The following is a 24,149-nucleotide window of genomic DNA, read 5'->3' as shown; positions in this document are numbered from 1 at the left end:
TCTATGCCCACAAAAACTTGATAATTTACATGAAATGGAACAATTTCTTGAAAGACAATCTACCAAAATCACACAGGCGGAAGAGATCATGTGAATAGGACTGTATCTATTGATATTAAAGAAATTAAACCAATAGTTAATAACTTTCTATATCAGAAGGAACCAGGCCCAGATGGGTTCAATGGTGAATCCTACCAAACATTTAGGGAAGAAATGATACCAATTCTCTATAATTATTCTAAGCAATAGAAGCAGTGGGTACACTTGCTAACTCATTCAATAAAACCAGCATTACCCTACTATCAAAACCAGACAGATGTCACAAGAAAGGAAAACTACTGATCAATTATCTCTCATGAACACAGATGCAAAAACCCTCAACAAAATATGAGCAAATTGAACCCAACAATATACACAAAGAATTACCTAACAAGTGGGATTTATTTCAGGTATGTAAGGCTGGTTTAACATTTGAAAATCTATTTATGTAATCTATCATTAACTGGCTAAACAGGTTAAAGAAGAAAAATCATATGACCATATTAATAGATGTAGAAAAAACATCCAAAAAAATCAAACACTGATTCATGACAAAAACTCTTAGCAAGCTAGGAATAGAGGGGAGCTTCTGCAGTTGATAAGATCATCTACCAAAAACCTACAGCTCAATATCCTATTTAATGGTGAGAAACTAGATGCTTTGCCTCCTAAGACAGGGAACAAGGAACGGCTATCCCCTTTTACCACTCTTATTCAATGTCATACTCAAAGTCCTAGCCAATGCAGTAGACAAGAAAAGAACATTTTAATTGGAACCATACAAAGATTAGCGTGGCCCCTGAGCAAGGAGGATATGCAAATTCATGAAGTAGTTCATGGTTTTAAAAAAGAAAATTTTGAAGTACACACATAGAGAAAGAAAAAAATGAGACTCTGCAGATGATACAACTGTCTACGCAGAAAATTCTAAAGAATTAACAAAAAAACTCCTGGATCCAATAAGCGATTATAGGAAGGTTAGAGGATACAAAGGTAAGACAAAAATTAACTGCCTTCCTATATACTAGCAATGAATAATTGGAATTTGAAAATTTAAACTGAAAATACATGCTCCTTGGTATCTATCTAAATTAGCTGAAAACCTGTGTCTACACAAAAATATGAATATGAATGTCTGTAGCTGCTGCTTTATTCATAATTGCCAAAACTTGGAATCAACCAAGATACCCTTCAATGGGTGAATGGATAAACACTCTGGTACATCCATACAGGGAATATTATTCATCAGTAAAGAGAAATGAACTATCAAGCCAAGAAGACATGGAGGAACCTTAAATGCATATTCCTAAGTGAAAGAAGCCAGTCTAAAAGCTGACACACTGTATAATTCTTACTATATAACATTCCAGAAAAGGCAAAACTAGAGACAGCAAAAAGAGCAGTAGTTGCCAAGCACTTGGGGGTAAGGAGAAAGATGAACAGGTGAAGCACAGGAAACTTTTAGGAATGGTGAAACTGTTCTACGTGGTACTATAATGGTAGATCCAGGACATTATGCAACTGTCAACACCCATAAACCAGTACAACACAGAATGAACTTTAATCTATGGACAAACAATAATAATAATAATGTATCAGAACTGGTTAATTGTAGCAAACGTAACACACTATTGCAAGATATTAACAACAAAGGGAGGGAAGCTGGAGGGGAGGCAGGCAGCAGTGCCACAGCACATATGGGAGTTCTGTCCTATCTGCTCAATTTTTCTGTGAATCTAAAATTGTTCAAAATAAAGTGTTCATTAACAAGCATTGGTGAGGATGTGGAGAAACTGGGACTCTTGTGCAGTTGGTGGAATTATAGTATGATGCAACCATAATGTAAAACAGTATGGAAGTTGCTCAAAAAATTAAAAATGGAACTAACATATAATCTAGCAATTCCACTTCTAGGTATATATGCAAAAAAATTGAGAGCATGGTCTCAAAAAGATATTGCACACCCATATTCACAGCCAGCCTATTCACTACAGCCAAGAGGTGAAAGCAACACCACTGTCCATCAAATGATGAATGGATAAACAAAATGTGGTATATACAAAGAATTATTATTCAGCCTTAAAAAGGTAGGAAAACCTGTCACCTGCTACATGAATGGACCTTCAGGACATGCTATGTCAAATGAGGAAGTCACAAAAAGACTATGTAATTCCACTTTTATGAGGTATCTAAAGTAGTCAAGGTGAAAGAAACAGAGTGTAGAGGGGAATTCACTGGCAGTCCAGTGGTTAGGACCCTGTGCTTTCACTGCCAAGAGCGCTGGTTCAATCCCTGCTCGTGGAAGTAAGATCCCGCAAGCTACATGGCAGGAAAAAAAAAAAAAAGTAGAATGCTAGTTACAAGGTGGGGAGGAAGGAGGAAAGAGAAATTGTTGTTAAATGGGCTTAATGTTTCAGATTTGCAAGATGAAAATATTCTGGAGATCTGTTTCACAACAGTGTGAATACACTTGACTAAACTGTACACTTAAAAACAGGTAAGATGATAAATATTATATTTTTAGCACAAATTTAAATTTTTTTTTTTTTGCAGTACACGGGCCTCTCACTGTTGTGGCCTCTCCCATTGTGGACCACAGGCTCCGGATGCGCAGGCTCAGTGGCCATGGCTCACGGGTCCAGCCGCTCCGCAGCATGTGGGATCTTCCTGAACCGGGGCACGAACCCGTGGTCCCCTGCATCGGCAGGCAGACTCTCAACCACTGCGCTATCAGGGAAGCCCCTAAAAAGTATTTTTTAAAAGTCTTTCTTTAAAAAGTCAAACGAGATAGAAGAACTTTTCAAAACATATACTTGAGAATGGGCTCATATATATAATTCCTATCTACTCCCTCAAAAGGTATACAACTTAAAAAAAAAAAACAGCCTGATAGAAATATTATAAAAAGACTGACAATACCAGGTCACAAGATACCAAAACGGCCAATCAAGATATGAAATAGTTCTCAACTTCATTAGTATTCAGAAAAATACAAATTAAAAATACAATAAACACAACACCAGGTTGGCTAATTTATTTTTCGGTATGCGGGCCTCTCACTGTTGTGGCCTCTCCTGTTGCGGAGCACAGGCTCCGGATGTGCAGGCTCAGCGGCCATGGCACACGGGCCCAGCCGCTCCGCAGCATGTGGGATCTTCCCAGACCGGGGCATGAACCCGTGTGTCCCCTGCATCAGCAGGTGGACTCTCAACCACTGAGCCACCGGGGAAGCCGGCTAAAAATTTTTTAATCTGACAATACTATTTGTTGAGAAAGATGTGAATCAACAGAAACTCTCATAAATGACTTATGGGACCATAAAATGGTATAGCCTCTTTGCAAAGTTTTGTATTATCTATTAAAGTTGAAGATATAAATACAGTAAAACCATATATTCCTAGCTACATACCCAACAGAAATGCATGTATGCATGTGCCTACTAGGAGACATATAAAATATTCCCACAACTGTTTTTTATAACAGCCAAAAACTGCAAACAATCTAAATAACCATCAGTTCAGAAAACAGATAAATTGTTGTATGTTAGTACAATGAAATACTACCAAGTAAAGTAAATGAACAAACTAAGGTTCCAAACAACAAAGATGAACCAATATAACATTGAGGAAAAGAGCAAGACACAAGAGACAACATCCTATACGATCCACTGATATATATAAACTTCACTATCAGGCAAAACTAAACTAATACATTTAAGCAATGAACACTTAGATAGTAACATACTAAAAAAAAAAAGCAAATGATTACACAAAAAGTCAGGATAGTGGTTACCCCTATGAGGGAAGGAGGCAGTGGTGATTTGAAAGGGGCAAGTTTTAAGGCTTCTAGGGTGCTGGCAGTACTCTATTTTTTGACCTCTCCAGGAGTGATATCATGGCTGTCCTCTTTAAAATAAACTGCTAACCTGTGCAATTATATTTTACACACTTCTGTAAGGTATATTTCACAATTTTTAGAAATATTAAAAATTAATCTTACTCTTAAGAGTTAGATATAAGAAGTATATTTTTATTATGAAGATAATGTCAAAGACTTAGGTCCTTTAGTTAAGAAGAGAAAAGGGTTCAAGAATGAACTATGTAGTAACTTCAAGAAAGGATAAACTTTTTAAAGAACCACAAATTTTCATTTTATTATTTGCCAGAATCAACTAATTTTAATGTTTTTAATTATTTCACTTCAAAAGTATAAAACTGAGTAGATAATTAACTTGAAATTCATTACTATACATACACAATGTAAGGCAGAAATGAGCTTAATAAATTAGTTTCCATATCCAATCTCAGTTAATTCAGAGTAACCAAACTTATTGTTAAGACTTTTCCTCCTCTGAATATAGATAAAGGTACCTATTAGGGCTATATTTTATCATCTGAGTTATTCAACAATCAGTAGGTGATTATCACATGAAAATCTAAAAAAATTACTTGACATTGACAGCAGAACAATTTTAACTGCAAGACCACTAGAGGTCACCAGTGCAAAACATCTGACATTGATTCAGCTAATACTATCAACCTAAAGTATTTCACAATTACTGTAGTTTCCAATATTTCTAAATAAGAACATTTTGCTTAAGACAAATAAACTACTTAATAAAATGTTTTGTTGTAAGATTCTTCTTACTTTAAACAAAATTTAAACTGAATGCAAACACTGGATATAGGTGGTTTTTATCTATTTTAAAGGTCTTCAGAGCTTATTTTAAAAACAGAAATATTCAGAAACTACAACATCATTAAGGAGCAAACTAATATGCAAGGAATTTAAAAAGACAGTATTAAATACTTCAGATTTGGAAGCACATTAAAGACAAAATCAGGTTATAGCAACTACTAATAAATTCATATTATTACTATTTAAAATAGTAGGCTCTCAACAAATGTTAGGAACCTCTCCCCTTACAGATAAACTCAAATTATACAGGTGACTCTATTCTAAGCACTTAAATATTTTGGGCTAAGCAAGGTTCAGCTGTAAATAATTTAAGGTATAAATATAGAGTCAGCTGACCCATGGAATTTTATTTGAAATGTAAAATATAAGAAAAATTCATAACATATAAAGATTTCAAAAGCTGGCTAATTATCAGAAATACCAAGGAGGTTAGATTTTACACACACAAACACACTTAGCTTCTTAATCAGGGTGTTGAGGAACTGGAACTGCACAGAAATTTTTGTATAACCATCTGGTAACACAAGCAGTCAGTTCCCCACTTAAGGTACACTCAAAAAGTATACTGTTGGGACTTATCCTGGTGGCACAGTGGTTAAGCATCCACCTGCCAATGCAGGGGACATGGGTTCAATCCCTGGTCCAGGAAGATCTCACATGCCGCAGAGCAACTAAGCCCATGCGCCACAACTATTGAGCTTGCGCTCTAGAGCCTGCGCTCCACAAGAGAAGCCAGTGCAATGAGAAGCCTGCACCACAACGAAGAGTAGCCCCCGCTCGCCACAACTAGAGAAAGCCTGTGCGCAGCAACGAAGACCCAACGCAGCCAAAAATAAATAAATTTAAATAAAAAAGTATACAGCTTTTCAAGAAGAATAAACAAAAAAGCATGCTTGCAATAGCCTGTAACATTTCTCATAAAAATAACAATTTCCAATTTTATATATCGCTAACAATTACATGGAAAAAAGAAACAAAAAATACTAAGATTTCCAGAGGCAAATAAAACCTTTATTTTTTTTCTGCTCTTTATAATAGAGTCTAAAACAAAATTTAATAGAAATATCACAACCATCCTCTAAAATCTCAATGTAATTTTAGATGGCAGTAGTTGGCTTAAAGCATAAAAGATTTTCAATTTTTAACTATAAAACCTGTATTTCAGTAAGTTCTCATTTATCTGGCATTTGAAAGCATAAAGCTCCAGGTATAAGCCCATTTTCTATAAATAGAAGAATTTACCCCTTCAAGGTATATAACTATAAACCATTTTAATGGACTTTCTAAAAACACATGTTTAGGGAATTCCCTGCCAGTCCAATGGTTAGGACTCGACACTTTCAATGCCGTGGCCTGGGTTCAATCCCTGGTCGGGGAACTAAGATCCTACAAGCCACGCAGAGGCCAAAAACAAAAACAAATTTTTAACAATAAAAAAAAATTTTTTAAATAGAAACACGTTTAGTGACATCTTGACTAATTTTAAAATCTGTTATAAATAACATCAATACAAATTCATAAAAATACTAAAATATTGCAAAAGCCAGTAACATGGTATTAATAGCACTGATTTAGAACCTGCAGATTAATAATAAATTGACACATCCCCTTAGCTGCACAGAACCACTTCTTACCAATGTACTTAAAACTTCTACCAAAAAGAGTCCTCCCACTTACTCTCTTGGTCAAGCTTGTTTTCTATACTACTGAGGTACTGGCAACAAGCTTCCTTCTTTCCTCAATCATTATTTTGTACCAGGCTAGGAAGCCATACGAAAAAATGGACTCTACTCCTCTAAAGTATTTTATCGCTATTTATGTATCTTTGAAAAGAGAATGAAACTCTTTTAAGAATATGGCTGGGTATAAACTTAAAAAACTAAGTGGGAAAAGCTTCTATATAAGTGACTTTCACCTTTTATTATTTGCTTCATTGTTTTCTGCTGACAAGATTGATTCTTTGGGGAAGCTAGTAACAAAACAACGTTGACTTAAATGAAAGATTATAGTTCAATCATAAAATAGCAAAATGGCTTTCACATGACTACAATTAGAGGGAAAAAACATTTTTTCTTCTTATTATTGGAGAGCAAACTTTTGTTCTCAAGACTGGTATGTTTCTTGAAACCCTTTTTTTAAACCAAAAGATATTTCTAATTTTATAATGAAAATAATTACAAATAATAAAAAATAATTTTACAAGCAAGTTTTTAAGAACAGCTTAATTTATTATTCTTCCTCTTAAAGTACTTTTAGTAATCAATTAAGGCAATACTGATCAGGTAAGTTATTTAAAATCATTACAAATCTTGAGATTGCTAATGTGAGAAAACGACAGATTTAGTTGTGTAGTATGATTTTCATTAGTAGGGGTCCACATTCCTTTACTAAAACCCTTTAGGCCAGATATGTTCTGGAAATTATTACTAAAATGTATGTACCACAAATTACTTAACACCTTATCCAATTCAACTTGCAGCAATAACAAAATCAAACAAATACAACAAAGTATATGAGTGTTCAGTATGTGGGATAAAGACTATAAATAGCTGTTACCAAAACAAACTTGGGTCCACTTGCCTAACACACAGCAAAGCCAATTTACTGACAGTGGGTGTGGTGAAGAAAAGTACAGAGTTTACTGCAGGGCACCAAACAAGGAGAACAGGCAGCTCATGCTCAAAAGACCTGAACTCCCCAGTGGCTTTCAGGGAAGGGTTTTTAAAGGCAACATTAGAGGTGAGTGTTGCAGGGTGCTTGAAAAGCTTGTAGACACTCTTCTAATTGGTTGGTGGTAAGGTAACAGGGTGATGTTTCAGGAATCTCAATCATCAACCTTCTGGTTCCAACTAATCTGGGGTCTACTGCTTGAGTTCAGCATATAATCACCCCTCTCCACCAATGCATGCAGAACAACTCAAAGATATGCATCAGATTGTTATCTATATCCCTTCAGGAGGAACTAGGAGGCCTGTGACTCTAATAACAGAGTCATATACTAGTCAGTCATTAACTACTGGAGTTTGCTCTTTGGAACTTGGGTAAGGCTAGGAGATTAAGGCCTTTTTTTTCTATAAACAAGGAACAAAGAGGTGCTTTTGAATCTAGGAAGGCCCTGAAGGGTACTGCTCAGTTTCACCGCCCCCCTCCCCAGCTTTCTTTGATTCTCCTCAATCCTGAGGGAAACAAGGGCAGGACAAGAAAAGAAATAAAGTTTTGGATACAAACATTAAACATAAATTTTGGCAGGGGGACTCAGTTTCAGTTCCCTACTCCTGTTTTAACTTTCCCGGAATCTTTAAGGGAATGGGGCAACAACTGCTCTGGCTACTTCCTGCTGAAATGGGGGCATAGTCCTGCTTCAATTTGGGGAATGGACCATGAGTTAGAGATATTCCCGAGTTCCAAGTCTTGGATATGAATCTTGCATGATTAAGATCTTAGTCCCCTGATCCACCATTGTGGTGCAACAAACCCAATTAGAATTAAAAGGAAGAGTGAAAACCCAAACTTTAAATAAATCTTAGAAAACAGATCTCATTCCCTGAGGAACTCAGAAGAATAAGCCTGAAAATCAATCTGGACCTGGCACTTCTGGGGAGACTTGTTGTTGCCAGGTAGCCAGCTGCCTAATTTTATCTAAATAGGTTTAACTTCTGATGTGGTATTAATATATACATAACAAGAGCTACTGGCCACTACACACACATCTCTTTTTCCTGCTAAAAATCTAAATCTAACAATTCTATTGTCATGTAATACTCTGGCTAAAGAACCTAGTGCCTCCTGCTAGGAAGCTAGGGCTTGAGCTGTCTCATTTGTTACTATTATAAAAGAAAAAATTTAATAATTACAAGAGATCTTGAGACTATAAGGTTGCAGCTGGCAGGTGCCAGCATACACTGCTTTGAGAACAGCTGGTGCCATCCCTGAGTCCAACACAGTTCAGAAAACACAAGTTCCCAGCGAAACAGAAATGTGTCTACAATCATGTCCACAATGGCCACCAAGTTTCACCTTGGATGCCTGAACCAGTTACTCAGTTTTGATTTCTAAATGCATTTTTTTCCCCTTAATGGTTAAAGGAGATGTACAACATATGTCTGACAGGCCAAAAAACAGGCTATTCTACTTTAAGTTAAATCATGATGTATAAGGCAGAAAGATTTCCCCATACCTCAACGTGGGAAAATTTCTTCTATCATTTCCCCTTTTGTTTGCAAATCTTTTCATAGATCAAAATATTTGTACCTAGATGCTAGGATGGTTGTTGCTTCCTCTGGGTCCATCACATCCTTCGGTGCTAGGCCTAATTCTGTGTGTGAGTATGTATGTATGTATTTACCTAGTTATCCACATTGGTTGAAAACTAATCAGACATAGTAAACAAGCTCAGAGCTATGATAATAGAGAAGCATTTTGTAGTCTATACATTTTATCAATTATACCAAATTGTAACACAAACACTGTACATGTGCTTTTAGCAGTGGACTTAAAGCAAGCAGCAATACATGTTATGAGTAGTTACACTCTGTGAAAACTTCACTAGAGAATTTTCTTTTCACCTTAAACACTGGGGCCACCAGTATGGTGTGAAGTAAAACAATAACTTTCAATGTTGATAGGGAGACAAATATTTGGTAATCAATTCAATTGAATTAGTAGGATAGGTCTTACAGGCCTGGTCTGGATTCCTGGATCAGCTGCCTACCACTGCTGTCATCTTCTTCTCATCCTCGTGTGGGTATCACTTGGGGTCAACAGTCCTTTCTATAGCCCAGCCCACTGCAGAGGCCTAATTTCTTAAGTGGGAAGTATGAATTAAAGAGTCAGTGTCCTTCAGTTTCGTTGTGCATTAGACAATTAGAGTAATTAATAAGGATCCTTTTCTCTAGATTGGAGACAGTCCTTTAAATTATGCCTTTCCCAGTATGCATAATCTCCTGGTTGCAGATCACAGGGTATTTGATCTTCATCCAAAGATAGTTTGTTGTGATAAGCTTTAGAAACAAAGTTAAGAGTGTCCTTTTTAATAATTCAACTAAACTTTACAATTACGTGACTTAAAAAAGAGCTAACTGGGAAGTGGGTCTAAGGCAGTAAAAACAGACCTCAATTAACAAAACTAGAATATCCACTGAAACAGTATTTTTCTCCCTAAAATTGCCTTCATTTCTACCAAATATAGCCAAATTAAGACTAATTTAATCACAAAATAAGTCTGATTAATTGGTCACAGAGGCACTAACAGGCCATCCAGGAACTTTTCATAAGGAATCTGACTGAATTCTTTAAAAGCCTCTCAAGACCAGGAAAGCCACACCAAAGGCTTGCCACAGATTCAGCCTGTGATATCTACAGATCTGAGTGAATTCCTCTCTTCCAGAGGTCCTTGAGATTCCTGCACCTGCCAGGAGGTGTTCTTCCTTATTCACCTGTTAAGGCTGCTGGGAACCTAAGAGTTTTCAATTTCTGGAGGAATGAGATATAGAGAAAAGATAAATGTTTCAATTCTGCTTACAAATGTATAATTTACCATTTTTTCTAAGTTATAGCTGAAGGAGACAGGTTTCCTTGTATCTGGAGAACACAAATTAAAAGGCAGTAACATTTTAGGAAAAAAACCATAAAAATTATATAACTATATTAACCAATTCACTCAGTCCTACGTAACTAATATTTTATCTTAGTCTTTTGTTAATGGTTTTATGAAGTCATCAGGTTTTCTATTAGAATTTTTAAATTTTTTTTTACCCAGTTCAGCAGTATGATTTGGAATTTATCAGAAACCTATACTTGTCAAAAAGTTCTTTCTATGAAACTTCTTGAAGGTGAAGCATTTGTGCAGAACCATCAGAGTAAAACTCTACAAAAGACAAAAGACTTTAAAAGGTATGGTTAGGGCTTCCCTGGTGGCACAGTGGTTGAGAGTCTGCCTGCCGATGCAGGGGACACAGGTTCATGCCCCGGTCCAGGAAGATCCCACATGCCGCGGAGTGGCTGGGCCTGTGAGCCATGGCCACTGAGCCTGCGCATCCGAAGCCTGTGCTCTGCTACAGGAAAGGCCACAACAGTGAGAAGCCCGCATACCACAAAAACAAAACAAAACAAAACAAAAAAAACCCACAAAAGGGTTTATGGTTAAAGATCTGATTACAATGCAATTCACAAAGAAACCTGGTTATTGTGACCTGCAACGTTTTAAGATAATAACTAGAAATATGACTAATAATATACCAAGACACATCCAAATTTTAGAAATTTTACATTATTTCTGGAACATTTACATTAATGACATTTACCCGTAATAACCTAAGGTTTATCACCACTCATTTGACAACGTTTCCCATGTAACTTAACATATTAAGTAATCCTAATTAGTCTAGTATCTCTCTGAGGTGCTTCAGGGGCCCTATGGAGCATCCCAAAGTTAGTGAGAAATCAGGAGAGCATCAGTCAGAATTTGATCTTTGGAAAGTTTGCTAAAAACATCAATAAGCCTTCAAAAAACACTCAGTCAAATAGGATTAAAGGTCACTATGAAATAATACTCACTTAACCAGAAGGGAAAATCCAATTAAAGTGGCATTCCACTCAAAACCAGATTACCAAGTCCTATGCCTTCCCCCTCCCCACAGAAGGAAATTTCCAATTAAGGCAACCCAGTAGGAAAGAATACCCTGGTGTCATCACAAGGAGGTTCTGTCAATTACCAGAGATGACTCACAGACCAGGACCAGAGCCTTGTTTGCTTCACCAGAGAAGCACCATGGACAGTGACGCCTGGTCGACAGAAAGAGGCTGTCCTTAAGACAAAGGTGCTCAGGAAGCTGCTGGACAGGATTTGAGAGCTGCCACCAGCCAGGGGCTGATGTGCCACGGTAAGATGCCCACTCTGGATGACAGTCCCTTTGTGGTTTCCAAAACTGTTACTGAACCAAACTTGGGTCCAGTCACCCAACACACAGCAAAGCCAATCTACTGACACTGGGTTGTGTTGAAGTAAAGCACAGCATTTATTGCAGGGCACCAAGCAAAGAGAAGGGGCATCTTGTCATCAAAAGACCCAAACTCCTTTATGGCTTTCAAGGAAGGTTTTTTTTTTTAAGGGCAACATTAGAGGTAAGGGTTGCAGGGGGCCTGATCAGCTCATGAACATTCTTCTGACTGGCCAAACCCAAAGCCAGAAGTCAATAACTTTGTCTTAGAAAAGAATTCTTAACATAACTTAGGCTCCAAGTGGCACAAGAAAACTATGAATTGGCAAGCAGGATGAAAACTATTTGTCAGCCCAAACAAACTTCATACTAAGAAAACTAGATCACTAAACCAAATCAATTGTCTTTGTTTTACCACCAATTAGACAAATGCCACTACACTACAAGCTTTATTAAAGTATGAATATTTGTCTTTTGTTCACTGATATATTCCTATTATCAACAACACTGCCTGGAATATGTAAAAACTCAATAAATATTTGTTGCTAAATAAATGAATGAAGTTGTCATTACAGTTTCTCAGTTTACTCAACTGTAAAATATGGGAGTGACCATATATATACAACCTCTTCCTGAATCTCAAATCTCAAAGTACGTAATTCATCTATGGTAGGTGATATTTCTTTAAAGAAAATGTAAAGTTTTTCACATGCATAAAGGAAAAATTTACTTTGGTTAAGTAACTGTGTTTGTGATTTGGTAATTTTTAAACCTAGTCTATGCTAATTCAGTAATATTAATGATCAAAAAATAAGAAAATATTTAAGACATTTAAGAAACTAAGCATGAATGAACTGAAATAATCCTAAATTTAGGAATCTTATGTATCTATGCCCACATTTGTTGCTACAGTACTAAATCCAATCAACGTAGTTTTTTAACCTAAAATTTTACATTTTCAAGGGAAAAAGCCCTGAACACAATTCCTAATATATACTTAACTAACCTTAAGAATGTCAGAAAACAATTTTTTTTTTTTGGAAATCCCCTTTAACAGCTCAAGTAAGACTATTACTCAATAAAAGTTTCCACAAAATAGGATGTCTCTGGGCTTCCCTGGTGGCGCAGTGGTTGAGAGTCCTCCTGCCAATGCAGGGTACATGGGTTTGTGCCCCGGTTCAGGAAGATCCCACATGCCGCGGAGCAGCTAGGCCCATGAGCCATGGCCGCTGAGCCTCCACGTCCAGAGCCTGTGCTCCGCAACGGGAGAGGCCACACAGTGAGAGGCCCATGTACAGCCAAAAAAAAAAGGATGTCTCTGATGTGGCCCACAGCTACCAGTTGTTGGTCTAAGAAGATACCTTGGGCTTTAGTTCTGTGTAATACCCTGGGTTAAATTTAGTTCATCTTCCCACAAGGAAAGCTTATAAAAGGGTTAAATTTACTCTTCTCTTTCCTGAGAAATCCTTGATAAGAATTAAAACTTAGTTGTTAATAAGTCAGCTATCTTTTAAAAAAAAAGGTGCCTTTTAAATATCTAGGTGAAAAATTATTCATGTAACTTACTAGCTCATTAAAACCACTCATATATTTAACAAAATGTAGTGCACTGCTCATGCAATTTTGGCACTAGGAATTCTAATAGCTTAATTTGTTGCACATCTTTAAAACTAATGTAAAAGTAATGATGTGAATATGACAGGTATACAGAAAGTCCTAGAATGTGCATGGTTTGCCAAGGTTACATATCTCGAAGTGCAATTCTCTTCTGATCCCAAATAAACCCATCTTTGCTAAAGAAGTAACTGTCAGTCTATTTGCTTTCTAAAACAAACTCAGGTTCTGCTGCTCACCGCTCAAAAAGCCAATACTCAACAGGGTGTTGGTTGGAAAGGAAAAGTTCTTTTATTCAGTAGGCCGGAAACTTGGTGAGAAGGTGGACTCGTGTCCAAAAACCAACTCTGAAGATTCTGCTTGACCATGAAAGTTTTTAAAAGGAGAACCATTTTGAGAGGGGGTCAGAGTCTTTGTTGTCTTCCACTGTGTACATACTTTCTTCTGATTGGTTGGTGGTGAGGTAATAGGGCAGTGTTCCATGAACCTTGTGCTCAGCCTGAAGTTACCATCCTCCACCTGGGTGGGGGCCTTAGTTCTTACAGAATAACTCAAAGGTATTGTTATATGTATTCCTTGAGGAAGAACCAGGACCCTGCACTATTGTTCTTGACTGTTGCTCCTTTGTTTCTGCATTCCCTCCCTTCTCTGATAAGCAACTGCTTGAATCTGCCCTTTGGATGGAATTCAGGGAAGGTCAAGGAGGCTGACCACAGTATAATCAGCTGTTTCAGGGTCAAGTTAGCAATACACAGTCCTAGGCTCTATTTTCATCAACCTTTGACCAGATACGATCACATCATTTAGCCCTGTTAAATTAAACAAGCAGGCCATTAGACTGAGTTGGTTTTAATGCCTTAGGAGCCTACATAGCCAAACCAAAACCTAAGCCTGTAATGCCTAAAGGTTAATAAATCAAACTTAGGACTTCCCTGGTGGCGCAGTGGTTAAGAATCCGCCTGCCACTGCAGGGGACACAGGTTTGAGCCCTGGCCTGGGAAGATACCACGTCACGGAGCAACTAAGCCTGTGTGCCAGAACTACTGAGCCTGCGCTCAAGTCCACGAGCCACAACTACTGAGCCCACGTGCCACAACTACTGAAGCCTGCGCTCTGCAACAAGAGAAGTCACTGCAATGAGAGGCCCACACACCACAACGAAGAGCAGACCCCATTCACTGCAACCAGAGAAAGCCCGTGTGGAGCAACAAAGACCCAATGCAGCCAAAAATCAATCAATCAATCAATTTATTAAAAAAAAAAAAAGATTCTGGGCTTCCACTGCTGGGGGGGACGGTTCCATCCCTGGTCGGGAAGTTCCACATGCCGCACTGTACAGCCCAGTAATAATAATAATAGAAGTAACAATAGTAATAATAATAAATCAAACCTAAGGACAACCAATCACGAGCAGTCAACTAAGCTTTCCCTAATAAAGGAACTACCTAAGCTAATAACTTATTTGCTTTACTTTCACCTCCTCTCTATAAGTCTTCCCCTGGCTCCTGTCCAGAGTGCTCCTATGTCTTCTGGTTTGTTTCTGTTCAATTTGAATAGACATTTGCTCAAATAAACTCTTAAAATTTTTAATGTGCCACAGTTTATCTTTTACCAGGCTGTAGTTCTCACTACTAAAAGGTGATGTAGAGTAGGACAAAGCGAGAGGAAACGTCACTCTCCTCCATTAGATTTTAAGCTGCCTGAACAAAAGAACTTGTGTTCTTCTTTGTATTATTACCCAGCGTGCCCTACACACATTAGAAATCTATTGAAGTAATACTGGTACTGGGGTTCACCACCACAATTGTTTACTGAGTGCCCCCTATGGCTCTAGGGATACAACGATGCACTAGAACAATACAATCCCTACTCTCAGAGCTTATAGTGTACCATGAGAGAGACAGTACAGTCATTCCTTCAGTATACCTCAGGGGATTGGTCCAGGTCCCTTATATAAAATAACATAATATTTGCATATAACGTACATACACTGTCTTTTATACTCTAAGTCACCTGTAGATTACTCATAATACCTAATACCATGGAAATGCTATGTAAATAATTGTAAATACAATGTAAATGCTATATAAATAGTTTCCAGCATGTGCAAATTCAAGTTTTGCTTTTTGGAACTAACTGGAAACTTTTTTTCTGAACATTTTCCATGTGCGGTTGGTTGAATGCATGGATACAGAACCTGAGGATGTTGAGGGCTGACATTAAATAGACTAGGCATGTGCAATGCAGCTTAATGAATATTATGATAATGGAAATTCACCACATAGGAGGCCTTTGTACTTGCAAGCTCAAAGATAATTTCCCAGAGCAAATGACAGCTAAACTTTAGACTGAAAAGGAGCAGAAGAGAGTTCAAACAGGAGAGGAATTATTCCACATAGAGAGAAATGCATGTGTGAAGGCCTGGAGGGGAAAGAGGATACACTAACTTTACAAGTTAAGAGAAACAAAGTGTAACTGGAACATGTATGTCTGGGAGAACTGGGAGGTTGGCGGGGGGGAGGAGAAGAGGAAGGAGGAGGAGAGATACAAGGGAGATAAAGCTGAAAGGTCAGCAGAAGCCATACTGTGAAAGGTCTTATTAGAAAATACCACTAAAAAGTTGTATTTGAATATATCAATACATATAACATAATGTATATACACTAAAAAAGTTTATGAAGACCTCTTCTGGATACTCCCCGACAAAACAGTGGAGGTAATACATGGTACAGGGAAAGCTCAATAACAACAAATAACCCAATTAAAAAATGAGCAAAGGATGTGAATAGATACTTCTCCAAAGACAATACAAAAAGGCCAATAAGCACATGAAAAGATGATCAACACCACTAATCACTAAGGAAATGGAAATCAAAACCACAGTGAGATATCACCTCACATACATTAGGATGATGGCTATCAAAAAAACAGAAAATAACAAGTGGTGACAATGACACAGAGAAACTGAAACCCTTGTGCACTGTCGGTGGGACTGTAAAAGAGTGCAGGTGTGGGCAACAGTACACTAGTTCCTTAAAAAATTAAAAACAGAATTATCATGATCCAGCAATTTCACTTCTAGGTATACATCCAAAAGAATTGAAAGAAGGTTCTCATAGAGAGGTTTGTGCACCCATATTCATAGCAGCACTATTCACAACAGCCGAAAAGGGGAAGCAACCCAAGTGTCCATCACAGATGGATGGAAAAACAAACTGTGGTATATAAATACAATGGAATGTTATTCATCCTTAAAAAGGAAGGAAATTCTGATGCTTGGATATACCTTGAGAACACTATACTATATGAAATAAGCCAGTCACAAAGAGACAAGTAATGTATGATTCCACCTACAGGAGGTATCTAGAGTAGTCGAATTCACAGAAAAAGAAAGAATAGTGGTGGCCAGGGGCTTGAGGAAGGGTAACTGGGTTGTTGTTTAATGGGTACAGAGTTTCAGTTTTACAACATGAAACAGTTCTGGAGATTGGCTCAACAACAATGTGAATACACTTAACACCACTGAACCATATACATAGAAAAATGATAAATTTTATGTTATAGGCTTCTAACACACACACACACACACACACACACACACACACACACACACACACACACACACACACACACACATCCCTTGTAGCCAACAGCTACCTTTCCAAAGAGTATCAATGCATGATTGTCTTGTTTCACCTCCTCACCTGAAGTATAGTTGATTTACAATGTTTCAGGTATACAACAAAGTGATTCACTTTATTTATGTGTGTATATATATATGTGTATATATATATATATATATGTATGCATATATATGTATTCATATACTTTTCGATTCTTTTCCATTATAGGTTATAAGAAGATACTGAACACAGTTCCCTGTGCTACACAGTTGGCCCTTATTGTTTATTTTATATATATATATATTTATATTATATATATATGTGTGTGTATGTGTGTGTGTGTGTATGTGTGTGTGTACCTTAATCCCAAATTCCCAAGTTATCCCTTCGCCCTCCACCTTTCCCCTTTGGTAACCACAAGCTTATTTTCTATGTCTGTGACCCCACTGGTACGTTTTAAAGCAATTCTCAGACATCTTATTTCACCCAAAAATACTTCACTATATTTTGCTAACAAATAAGAATATTTAGTTTACATGGAAAAAATGCCATTAACACACCTGACAAAGTTAAATAATATTAATATTTTTATTATATTTGTTATGGTGATCCGTAATCAGTGATCTTTGATGTTATTACTACCACTGTTGAAGGCTCAGATGATGGTTAGCATTTTTTAGCAGTAAGTATTTTTAAAATAAAAAAAAGTCTACAGATAGTAAGTGCTGGAGAGGGTATGGAGAAAAGGGAAACCTCATACACTGTTGGTGGGAATGTAAATTGGTGCAGCCACTATGGAGAACAGTATGGAGGTTCCTTAAAAACTAAAAAGAGTTACCATATGATCCGGCAATCCCACTCCTGGTAATATATCTGGAAAAGACGAAAACTCTGATACATGCACCCCAATGTTTACAGTAGCATTATTAACAATAACCAAGTGCTCATCACCAGAAAACTGATTTAAGATGTGGGGTGTGTGTGTGTGTGTGTGTGTGTGTGTGTGTGTGTGTGTACACACACAATGGAATATTACACATAAACATATATATTCTATCTGTAGCAACATGGATGAACCTAGAGAATAGCATACTATGTAAAGTCAGAGAAAGACATATATGATATCACTTATATGTGGAATCTAAAAAATGACACAAATGAACTTATTTACAAAACAGAAACAGACTCGCAGACATGGAAAACAAACTTATGCTTATCAAAGGGGAAGTAGGGGTATAAATTAGGAGTTTGGGATTAACAAATACACACTACTATATGTAAAACAAATAAACAACAAGGACCCACTGTATAGCACAGGGAACTATATTCAATGTCTTGTAATAACCTATAATGGAAAAGAATCTGAAAAAGAATATACATGTATGTGTGTGTGTGTATATAAATTTAAAACAATCTTTTTCCTGTAACCTGACACTAACAACACTGTAAATCAACTACACCTCAAAAATATATATACACATATTTTTATAGGTTTTTTTGGTCAAATCAGGTCCACAGGTTCCATTTGGTTATGTCTCTTAAGGGTGGGGAAACTTAATACCACGGAAAATTGTTTTTAAGTGAAAAAAGGAACACAGGAATAGAAAATACAATGTTGAGATTGGTTCAAGGTGGCAGAGTAGAAGGACGTGCACTCACTCCCTCTTGTGAGAGCATCGGAATCACAACTAACTGCTAAACAATCATCAACAGGAAGACACTGGAACTCACCAAAAAAGATACCCCACATCCAAAGACAAAGGAGAAGTCTCCGTGAGACGGTAGGAGGGGAGCAATCACACAAAAAAAATCACATCCCATAACTGTTGGGTGACTCACAAGCCAGAAAACAATTATACCACAGAAGTCCACACACTGGAGCAAAGGTTCTGAGCCTCAGGTCAGGCTTCCCAACCTGTGGGTCCGGCAACGGGAGGAGGAATTCCTACATAATCAGACTTTGAAGGCTAGTGGGATTTGATTGCAGGACTTCGACAGGACTTGGGGAAACAGAGACTCCACTCCGGGAGGGGACACACAAAGTAGTGTGTGCATCGGGACCCAGGGGAGACTGAACCACACCTACCTGCTAGTGTTGGAGGGTCTCCTGCAGAGGCAGGGGTTGGCTGTGGCTCACAGAGGGGACAAGGACACTGGCAGGAGAAGTTCTGGGAAGTACTCCTTGGCGTGACCCCTCCCAGAGTGTGCCATTAGCCCCACCAAAGAGCCCAGGTAGGTTCCAGTGTTGGGTTGCCTCAGGCCAAACAACCAACAGAGAGGGAACCCAACACCACCCATCAGCAGTCAAGGGGATTGAAGTTTTACTGAGCTCTACCCACCAGAGCAACAGTCAGCTCTACCAACCACCAGTCCCTCCCACTAGGAAACTTACACAATCGTCTTAAGATAGCTGCATCCACCAGAGGGAAGACAGCAGAAGCAAAAAGAACTACAATCCTGCAGCCTGTGAAACAAGAACCACATACACAGAAAGATAGACAAGATGAAAAGGCAGAGGGCTATGTACCAGATGAAGGAACAAGATAAAACCCCAGAAAAACAACTAAATGAAGTGCAGATAGGCAACCTTCCAGAAAAAGAATTCAGAATAACGATAGTGAAGATGATCCAGGACCTCGGAAAAAGAATGGAGGCAAAGATCGAGAAGATGCAAGAAATGTTTAACAAAGACCTAGACGAATTAAAGAACAAACAAACAGAGATGAACAATACAATAACTGAAATAAATACTACACAAAAAGGAATCAATTGCAGAATAACTGAAGCAGAAGAATGGATAAGTGACCTGGAAGACAGAATGGTGGAATTCACTCCTGCTGAACAGAATAAAGAAAAAAGAATGAAAAGAAATGAAGACAGCCTAAGAGACCTCTGGGACAAGATCAAATGCAACAACATTTACATTATAGGGGTCCCAGGAGGAGGAGAGAGAGAAAGGACCCCAGGAAATATTTGAAGAGATTATAGTCAAAAACTTCCCTAACATGGGAAAGGAAATAGCCACCCAAGTCCAGGAAGCACAGCCAAGTCCTATACAGGATAAACCCAAGGAGAAACACACCGAGACACATAGTAATCAAATTGGCAAAAATTAAAGACAAAGAAAAATTATTGAAAGCAACAAGGGAAACACAACAAATAACATACAAGGGAACTCCCATAAGGTTAACAGCTGATTTCTCAGCAGAAACTCTACAAGACAGAAGGGAGTGGCATGATATACTTAAAGTGATGAAAGGGAAGAACCTACAACTAAGAGTACTCTACCTGGCAAGGATCTCATTCAGATTTGATGGAGAAATCAAAAGCTTTAGAGACAAGCAAAAGCTAAGAGAATTAAGCACCACCAAATGAGCTCTACAACTAACGCTAAAGGAACTTCTCTAAGTGGGAAACACAAGAGAAGAAAAGAACCTACAAAAACAAACCCAAAACAATTAAGGAAATGGTAATAGCAACATACATATTGATAATTACCTTAAGGTGAATGGATTAAACGCTCCAACCAAAAGACACAGGCTTGCTGAATGGATACAAAAACAAGACCCATCTATATGCTATCTACAAGAGATCCACTTCAGACCTAGGGACACATACAGACTGAAAGTGAGGGGATGGAAAAAGATATTCCATGCAAATGGAAATGAAAAGAAAGCTGGAGTAGCAATACTCACATCAAATGAAATAGAATGTTACAAGAGACAAGGAAGGACACTACATAATGATCAATGGATCAATCCAAGAAGATATAACAATTATAAATATATATGCACCCAACATACGAGCACCTCAATACATAAAGCAACTGATAACAGCTCTAAAAGAAGAAATCGACAGTAACACAATAAATAGTGGAGGACTTTAACACCTCACTTACACCAATGGACAGATCATCCAAAATGAAAACAAACAAGGAAACAGAAGCTTAAAATGACACAATAGACCAGACAGATTTAACTGATATTTATAGGACATTCCATCCAAAAACAGCAGATTACACTTGCTTCTCAAGTGTGCATGGAACATTCTCCAGGATAGATCACATGCTGGGTCACAAATCAAGCCTCAGTAAATTTAAGAAAATTGAAATCATATCAAGCATCTTTTCTGACCACAACTCTATGAGATTAGAAATTACAGGGAAAAAAACGTAAAAAACACAAACACACGGAGGCTAAATGTTACTAAATAACCAAGAGATCACTGAAGAAATCAAAGAGAAAATCAAAAGATACCTAGAGACAAATGACAATGAAAACATGACGATCCAAAACTTACGGGATGCAGCAAAAGCAGTTCTAAGAGGGAAGTTTATAGCTATACAAGCCTACCTCAAGAAACAAGAAAAATCTCAAGTAAACAATCTAAACTTACACCTAAAGGAACTAGACAAAGAAGAACAAACAAAACCCAACGCTGGCAGAAGGAAAGAAATCATAAAGATCAGAGCAGAAATAAATGAAATAGAAACAAAGAAAATAGCAAAGACCAATACAACTAAAAGCTGGTTCTCTGAGAAGATAAACAAAATTGATAAACCTTTAGCCAGACTCATCAAGAGAGGGAGGACTCAAATCAATAAAATTAAAAATGAAAAAGGAGAAGTTACAACAGACACTGCAGAAATACAAAGCATCCTAAGAGACTACTACAAGCAACTTCATGCCATTAAAATGGACAATCTGGAAGAAATGGACAAATTCTTAGAAAGGTATAACCTCCCAAGACTGAACCAGAATAAATAGAAAATATGAGCAGACCGATCACAAGTAATGAAACTGAGACTGTGATTTAAAATCTTCCAACAAACAAAAGTCCAGGACCAGATGGCTTCACAGGTGAATTCTATCAAACATTTAGAGAAGAGCTAACACCTATCCTTCTCAAACTCTTCCAAACACTTGCAGAGGAAGGAACACTCCCAAACTCACTCTATGAGGCCACCATCAACCTGATACCAAAACCAGCCAAAGATACTACAAAAAAAGAAAATTACAGACCAATATTACTGATGAATATAGATGCAAAAATCCTCAACAAAGTACTAGCAAACAAAATCCAACAACATATTAAAAGGATCATACACAATGATCAAGTGGGATTTATACCAGGGATGCAAGAATTCTTCAATATACGCAAATCAATCAATGTGATACACCATATTAACAAATTTAAGGAGAAAAACCATATGATCATCTCAATAGATGCAAAAAAGTTTTTGACAAAATTCAACAACCATTTAGGATAAAAACTCTCCAGAAAGTAGGCACAGAGGGAACCTACCTCAACATAATAAAGGCCATATACGACATACAGCAAACACCATTCTCAACAGTGAAAAACCGAAAGCATTTCCTTTAAGATCAGGAACAAGACAAGGATGTCCGCACTCGCCACTATTATTCAACATAGTTTTGGAAGTCCTAACCATGGCAATCAGAGAAGAAAAAGAAATAAAAGGAATACAAATTGGAAAAGAAGTAGTAAAACTGTCACTGTTTGCAGATGACATGATAGTATACATAGAGAATCCTAAAGATGCCACCAGAAAACTACTAGAGCTAATCAATGAGTTTGGTAAAGTTGCAGGATACAAAATTAATGCACAGAAATCTCTTGCATTCCTATATACTAACAACAAAAGATCAGAAAGAGAAATTAAGGAAACAATCCCATTCACCACTTCAATAAAAAGAATAAAATACCTAGGAATAAACCTAACTAAGGAGGTAAAAGACCTGTATGCAGAAAACTATAAGACACTGATGAGAGAAATCAAAAATGACACAAACAGATGGAGAGATATACCATGTTCTTGGATTGGAAGAATCAAACTGTGAAAATGACTACACTACCCAAAGCAATCTACAGATTCAATGCAATCACTATCAAATTACCAGTGGCACTTGTTACAGAACTAGAACAAAAAAAATCTTAAAATTTGTATGGAGACACAAAAGACCCTGAATAGACAAAGAAGTCTTGAGGGAAAAAAATGGAGCTGGAGAAATCAGACTCCCTGACTTCAGACTATACTACAAAGCTACAGTAATCAAGACAATATGGTACTGGCACAAAAACAGAAACATAGATCAATGGAACAGGATAGAAAGCCCAAAGATAAACCAACACACCTATGGTCAACTAATCTATGACAAAGGAGGCAAGGATATACAATGGAGAAAAGACAGTCTCTTCAATAAGTGGTGCTGGGAAAACTAGACAGCTACATGTAAAAGAATGAAATTAGAACACTCCCTAACACCATACACAAAAATAAATTCAAAATGGATTAGACCTAAATGTAAGACGTGACACTATAAAGCTCTTCCAAGAAAACATAGAAAGAACACTCTTTGACATAAATCATAGCAAGATCTTTTTCTGATCCACCTCCTAGCTTAATGGAAATAAAAACAAAAATAAACAAATGGGATCTAATGAAACTTACAAGCTTTTGCACAGCAAAGAGAACTACACACAAGACGAAAAGACAACCCTCAGAATGGGAAAAAATATTTGCAAATGAATCAGTGGACAAAGGATTAATCTCCAAAATATATAAACAGCTCATGCAGCTCCATATTAAAAAAACAAACAACCCAATCCAAAAATGGGCAGAAGACCTAAACAGACATTTCTCGAAAGATGGCCAAGAAGCACATGAAAAGCTGCTCAACATCACTAATTATTAGAGAAATGCAAATCAAAACTACCATGAGGTACCAACCTCACACCAGTTAGAATGGGCATCATCAGAAAATCTACAAACAAGTGCTGGAGAGGGTGTGGAGAAAAGGGAACCCTCTTGCACTGTTGGTGGCAATGTAAATTGATACGGCCACTATGGAGAACAGTATGGAGGTTCCTTAAAAAACTAAAAATAGAATTACCATATGACCCAGCAATCCCACTACTGGGCATATACCCTGAGAAAACTGTAATTCAAAAGGACACATGCACCCCTATGTTCACTGCAGCACTATTTACAATAGCCAGGTCATGAAGGCAACCTAAATGCCCATCGACAGATGAATGGATAAAGAAAATGTGGTACATATATAGAATGGAGTATTACTCAGCCATGAAAAGGAATGAAATTGGATCATTTGTAGATACGTGGGTGCATCTAGAGACTGTCATACAGAGATAAGTCAGAAAGAGAAAAACAAATAGCATGTATTAACGCATATGTGTAGAATGTAGAAAAATGGTA

The 24,149-nt window shown here is 37.4% G+C and overlaps 1 protein-coding gene and 1 pseudogene across 4 annotated transcripts in view; one reads left to right on the top strand and one right to left on the bottom strand.

Annotated features, from left to right (window-relative positions):
- The window catches only part of STRN3 (striatin 3), a 114,431-nt gene that overhangs the window by 59,529 nt on the left and 30,753 nt on the right, over nucleotides 1–24,149 (bottom strand). The gene's annotated exons all lie outside the window — the stretch shown is intronic.
- On the top strand, nucleotides 799–883 carry LOC131753915 (U6 spliceosomal RNA; annotated as a pseudogene).

This window comes from Kogia breviceps, chromosome 3 (assembly GCF_026419965.1).
Source record: "Kogia breviceps isolate mKogBre1 chromosome 3, mKogBre1 haplotype 1, whole genome shotgun sequence".
In the NCBI taxonomy this organism is placed as follows: domain Eukaryota; kingdom Metazoa; phylum Chordata; class Mammalia; order Artiodactyla; family Physeteridae; genus Kogia; species Kogia breviceps.
This window is presented reverse-complemented; position numbering and strand designations above follow the sequence as displayed.